The sequence below is a fragment of the Apium graveolens genome, chromosome 7, assembly GCF_009905375.1.
Source record: "Apium graveolens cultivar Ventura chromosome 7, ASM990537v1, whole genome shotgun sequence".
NCBI classification, from domain to species: Eukaryota; Viridiplantae; Streptophyta; class Magnoliopsida; order Apiales; family Apiaceae; genus Apium; species Apium graveolens.
Window position 1 is genome coordinate 18,313,116 of NC_133653.1, and position 6,596 is coordinate 18,319,711.

Consider the following 6,596-nt stretch of genomic DNA (forward strand, 5'->3'; position numbering starts at 1 on the left):
GTGTTTGTTCGGGATTCGCAACCTTTCCAGACCTTAAAGTGATTGCCTTTACATGTTCTTTAGCTTCCCTCTGTCCTGGAACTTCAGCGTCACTAGGTAGTGTACCAGGATGATGATTTAGCAAGGCATTGGCAATTTTCTCAATTTGATTTTCCATGGTCTTGATAGAAACAGCTTGACTCTTACACATAAGCTTCAACTCCTCTAATTCAGATTTTTCATTGGCTTGTTGCAGCTGGAGTTGCTGTCTAGGTGCATACTGTGGTTGCTGAAAACCAGGGGGTTGTACTGCTTAGCTGGGTACTGCTGATAAGGCTGTTGAACCGCATTCTGAGCATTACTCCAACTGAAATTAGGATAATTGTGGTTGTTGGGATGATAGGTGAATGGTACTAGTTGCTGCGATTGCTGGAAGTTGCTCACGAAATAAGCTGATTTACTAGGAATTGTGTACTGATCAGTCTCATGGGCACCAGCACAAAATTCACAGACACTGGCGATTTGATTAACTCCATAATTAGCCAAAGTGTCCACCTTCATCGTCAAAGCCTTAAGTTGGGTAGCGATAACAGTTGCTACATCCAACTCCAGAATTCCTGTGACTTTCCCCTGAGTCAGTCTCTGGGAATGATTTTGGTACTCATTAGAAGCCATCAGTTCAATAAGTTCAAAAGCTTCATTGTAGCTCTTAGTCCACAAGGCTCCTCCCGATGCTGCATCAAGCATGGGCCTAGAAGTAACACCCAATCCATTATAGAAATAATTAATAATCATCCAATCAGGCATTCATGGTGTGGGCACTTCCTTAGCATCTCCTTATATCGATCCCAATCCTCACACAGAGATTCCCCAATTTGCTGCGCAAACTGGGTAACAGCATTCCTGATTGCAGCAGTCTTCACCATGAGGAAGAATATAGTGAGAAACTTTTGCGCGAGATCCTCCCAAGTGGTGATAGATCCTGCTGGTCGAGAGTGTAACCAGCACTTAGCCTTGTCCCTCAGAGAGAATGGGAAAAGGTGTAGCTTGATAGCGTCTTCAGTCACATCATTAAATTTAAAAGTGTCGCAGATCTCGATGAAATACCTGATGTGCATGTTGGGGTCTTCAGTAGGAGAACCCCCAAATTGAACTGAGTTATGTATGATCTGAATCGTGCTTGACTAGATCTAATAGTGTTAGCCCTAATGGCCGGTCTGATGATGCTTGACTGAATGTCATTAATCTTAAGCTGAGAATAGTTCATCCAAGCCTTCAGATTTTCTTCTTGATCTCCCATCGCTACTACAACTGGTTCTTCAACTTTCTCTTCTTTCTCTACCTTCTTTTCTTCCTCCAAAGCTTCCTTATGAACTACCACAACTTCTTCCTCTGCTTTATCCAGTGTTCTCTTACGAGTACGTGAACGCGTATACATACACCCTCGCTAGAGTACCGGAAATAAGACAAGGAAACAGATAAGTAACAATGTCCGAGTCAATGAACTTTAACGACTACTGATGGAAAGCACATAAACTATCAATTAACACTGCAGTCCCAGCAGCGATGCCAAAAGTTGTTAGTCGCTAAACATGCGCTAATAATACACGCAAGTATACGAGTTCGCAAATAGTATAGAATCTTTTCTAGTTCGTTCCCATAGAGACTGTAGTGGTTAACTAATTAATTCACGCACTTAAGCAACAATGTATGGTTATTATTTAATGCTAAGACGATGACAATTTGAGGTTGTTTATAACTAAGAATTAACTAATGATTATAACTACGAGAATAAGATTGATTGAATTAATATATATGACAAACATGGGATTTTAAGTTCATTAAATACTTCATTTAATAGCCTTACTGTTTTTAACCTTAACATGCAATGGTGATGACACTAATCAGACAACACGAAACTAATAGACGCCAAATTTCGTTGCACGAGTACCATACTATCAGACATCCAGAAAAGAGATAGAAGCTGAATAAACACCAATTATATTGAGACCCTATATGTCTATAGAATTTGACAACATAACGATTTAAGCACAAGTTATCTATCTTGATTACATAGGGCAAGTAAGATGGTTAAGATTACCTACGAATCATGCATATCGAATACATGAAGCTATGTTAGCATGGCAAGTTCTAAATCTATAAATTCACTTTCACTTCATTAAGAACTAACACAATATCTTATAAGTTTGTGACGCTCATAAAACCAATACGCACATCCAATACTAGGATATCATACAATCACTACATACTAAGGCATCAAACAATTCACCTAAAGAAATCCATAAATAAATCCGCTAGAATACCATGATAACGATTAGCCCATAATCGGACTCATCATCAACGTGAGTTCCAATGAAAGCATGGTATATATAACATAGTCTTTATAACGAATAAATAAAACCAAGTACAAAAAAAGATTAAGGTTCACAAATAAGAGAACTAGGATCTAAATACAACTTAAAACAAAGGTTCATAAGTAAAAACAAGATCTTCTTCGTCTTCATTTAGTCGTGCTAAATCGGTCTTCTTACGCTCTCCTTGATATGTCTCTGGCTTGATTACATATTAAAAATGACCTAGAGTTGTTTATATAGCAGCCCCATCCAGCATAAAAGTCTCTAAATTTGAATTAGAGTAGAATCAGAATTCTGCATCCCAACATGACGCGGCCGCGCGCTTGATTAGCGCGGGCGCGCTGGGATTCTTTACTTTGGCGCGGGCGCACGCTTGATCAGCGCGGGCGCGCTGGGCTTCTGCCAAAACTGTCTTCTTTATTTTTCTTGCAGCTTCAAGCCGACTTTCAACGAGCTTTTATTCCATCACCACCTTGCACCAAATTAGCACCAAAATAATGCTATTGCACCTGATTACCAAGATAATGCTTGAAATGTAAAAACACTCGAACATACGTTAAAACACTTAACAACTTGAGTACAAAGGCATCAATTTAAAGCTTATTAGAAGCATTATAAAGTGTCATAAATGCCAAACAACATATGCAGCCAATCCCAATTTCAAATTCTATCAAATGGATGTCAAAAGTGCCTTTCTGAATGGAGATTTGGAGGAGGAAGTTTATGTCAGTCAGCCTCCTGGTTTTGTAGATCCAAATTTTCCAGAATATGTCTACTATCTTTTAAAAGCACTTTATGGACCAAAGCAAGAACCTAGAGCCTGTATGATAATTTGTCAAAGTTTCTCTTTGAAAATCATTTCACCAGAGGAACTATTGATAAAACTTTATTCTTTAGAAATATTAATGGCTCTAGTATACTTGTTCAAATTTATGTAGATGATATTATATTTGGCTCTACATATGAAAAACTTTTTAAAACGTTTGCCAAATTGATGTAAAGTAAATATGAAATGAGCACGATGGGAGAACTAACTTACGTTCTTGGTTTACAAGTTAAGCAAGTTAGTGATGGAATATTCATAAGTCAAACAAAATATTTTTATGATCTTTTGAAGAAGTTTGACTTAATGGATTGCACAACTGCAAAAACTCCCATGGCCACTGTAACCAAACTTGAATTAAATACTTCTGAAAACTCTGTGGATATTTTAAGTTATAGAGGCATTGTTGGTTCACTTTTATATTTAACAGCCAGTAAGCCAGATATAATATTTTCTACCTATCTTTGTGCTAGATTTCAGGCTGATCCTAGAGAATCTCATTTAATAGCTATTAAGAGAATTTTCAGATATCTCAAAGGAACACCAAAATTTGGCATTTGATATCCTAGAGATTTTGGTTTCGATCTAACTGGTTATTCAGATGCAGATTATGCAAGTTGTAAAATTGATAGAGAAAGTACAACAAGAACCTGTCAATTTCTAGGAAACAAGCTAGTATCCTGGTTCAGTAAAAAACAAAATTCAGTTTCTACTTCAATTGCTGAAGCAAAATATATTGTTTCTGGTAACTGTTGTGCACCGATTTTATGGATGAAAAATCATCCGTTGGACTATGGTCTACAGGTGAATAAGATTCCTATTTTCTGTGATAACACAAGTGCCATTGCAATCACTGAAAATCCAGTATAACTTTCAAGGACCAAGCACATTGACATCAAGTACCATTTTATTAGAGAACATGTTATGAATGGTACTGTGAAACTTCATTTTGTTCCAAGTGAGAAGCAACTTGCAGACATCTTTACCAAACCACTTGATGAATCCACCTTTACTAGGTTGGTAAGTGAGTTAGGTATGCTTAACTACTCTTAATTTATTTTGATGTCTAAGCAAATTAAAATGCAGCCAGAATGAAAATTGATATTTTTTGTCAAAGATAAAATTTTGGCCGTCAGAATTTATATCTCGATGGATGTTCATTATGTTAGGGATTCGGGCATATCAACGCTGCGGAAAATCAAAAACTTCGAATCCCTACCTCAGGATCTATGTATAATGAATGGATGATTATGGAGAATAGGATCATGTACCTTAATAAAGCTTCCCTTCTTAATATGATGAATGTTCTGATCTTGATGAACCCTAGTAGCCCTCCTTGCGAAGATTTATTCTCCAAAGATATCCACACGAACATCCGATCATCCAACGATCACCGGCGCCGGTACTAGCCGATATGGTTGCCTCATCTCTCTCTCTATCTCTCTCTCTAGCCTCTCTTAGATGTAGAGCTGCTAGGATTTTTCTCTAAAACGTGATGCAACTTCTAACCCTAAAATTATACATCTTAATGTATATATAGGGGATAGAGAATTAGGGCCTAACCCTAAACCTAAAGGGCTTCTAAAAAGACCCCTTCTGTTTTGGGTTTATATTATTATTAAATTTGAATTCTAATATATTTATAATTAATCAAGTCTCACTTAATTAATTTAATAATTAAATTTGAATAAATAGTAATAAAATATTTAAATTCATAATTTAAATAGTACTCCATTTAAATGTTTTTTTTGTGTGACATTTTAGGTTATTATTACGTTGGTAATAATTATATTTTCGAATAATAAAATTATTAACAATGAGTGACATCTAGTAATACATCATTGCTCCCAAGTAATAATAATAATTGGTGATTCAATTAAACTTTTCGTGAATAATGTACAATGTAATATAATCCCTTTAGCCTTATATTATAGATCAAACTCGAGGCATGCATTGTGTCATCCTCTGCAAGCGTTTAATCCTTCTTTCCTTGATCAATGAGTAAACTATTAAATAAATCATTATTTTGAGAACGACCATGCATTTTATAGTCTTACTCAATCAAGAGGCCAATAATATCACTCATTTAATATAGGAGGGCTAAATCCCATCTAGATCATTCATATTTCTCATACGATTTATAATATACCCAATGTCTACTTTTATGATTACCCGGTCAAGGATAACGTTCAATAGTATCAAAGTATATTAATTCTCATATAGAAATATAATGCTTTAAGGTTTAAGGACCAATACATCATTATCACTGTGAGATTAACTTATTACACCTTAAACATGTAGCACTACTAGAAATAGTAGATACGACATCAGTGCTTAGACATCGGCATGTAATGCACCCGATGTTAAAATGCAGTTTAACATCGGTTTTGTAAAGAGCGATGTTGAATACAAATACTAACATCGGTTTCACTTAGTAGCCGTTGTCTATGTTCAGAAATTAAAAAGGCCATAAATATGCTTTTAACTTTGACATCGGTTGATTTTGTTAACCGTTGTCTATGGCCTTTTAAAAAAAAATAAAAATTACTTGTCTTTTTTTCCCCCGATTTCGGTATATTTCCCCCCTTTAATTTTAACAAAAATTTCACTAACCTTATTCCCCCCTTTTCCAAAATAACTCCCGACCCCCATCTCTCCCCGACCATCATCTCTCTCATCTCTCTCACCTCTCATATCTCTCTCATCTCTCCCCTACTTCTCTCTTAGTCTTCTTACCTCTCATCTCATCTCTCATCTTCTCACCATCTCTTCTCTCTTTTCGCCGAAACCCTAATTTTAGCCCCAATTCTAATTCAAGATTTGGAGCTTCAAATTAGAGCAAACTAAACTTCACATACTGTATGTGAACACACACTTACTTCTTTATTACATACACATCTCTGCACTCCCCTCTCTCCTCTTTCTTACACATATGGGCACCCTTATTTTAGGGGTTTTTCAAATATTTCTCGCTTTCTCAGGGCTGGTTTCAAAATTAGGACATGTTTCAAGTTTGGGGCTTCATTCGCTTTCAATTTGGGCCTTTAGGGTTTGAATTGAGTTTAAGGTAATTCTATCGCTTGTGTTACATATGTTAATTTCTATATCTTATTGAATGTGTAATTTGATATGTTGGCTGATTTTGTGTTGAATTGTCTTTTTTGTTCATATGTATGGATGTTTGTGTTATCTATATTATTGATCTGAAGTTCTTCGTATTGTTCCGATTGATTGATTTTTCGTCTAAACGTTGTTGATTTAATTGAAAACTGCAAGTTTATCGAACTATTGTTGATCTAAAAGTGTCGATCTTGAGATACTTCTACTTAATTGATATTGCACAACAACTGTTTGTGAAAATTACTGAGAATTTTCTTATCAAAATGTGTTCTACTTCTGCTGTCGTCTACTTCTGCTGA

The 6,596-nt window shown here is 35.9% G+C and overlaps 1 non-coding gene across 1 annotated transcript; it reads left to right on the forward strand.

Annotated features, from left to right (window-relative positions):
* Positions 1 to 783: 783 nt before the first annotated feature.
* Positions 784 to 889, forward strand: LOC141676412 (small nucleolar RNA R71). Its single transcript, XR_012557003.1, has one exon. It is a non-coding gene; the product is annotated as a small nucleolar RNA R71 (small nucleolar RNA).
* The last annotated feature ends 5,707 nt before the right edge of the window (positions 890 to 6,596 follow it).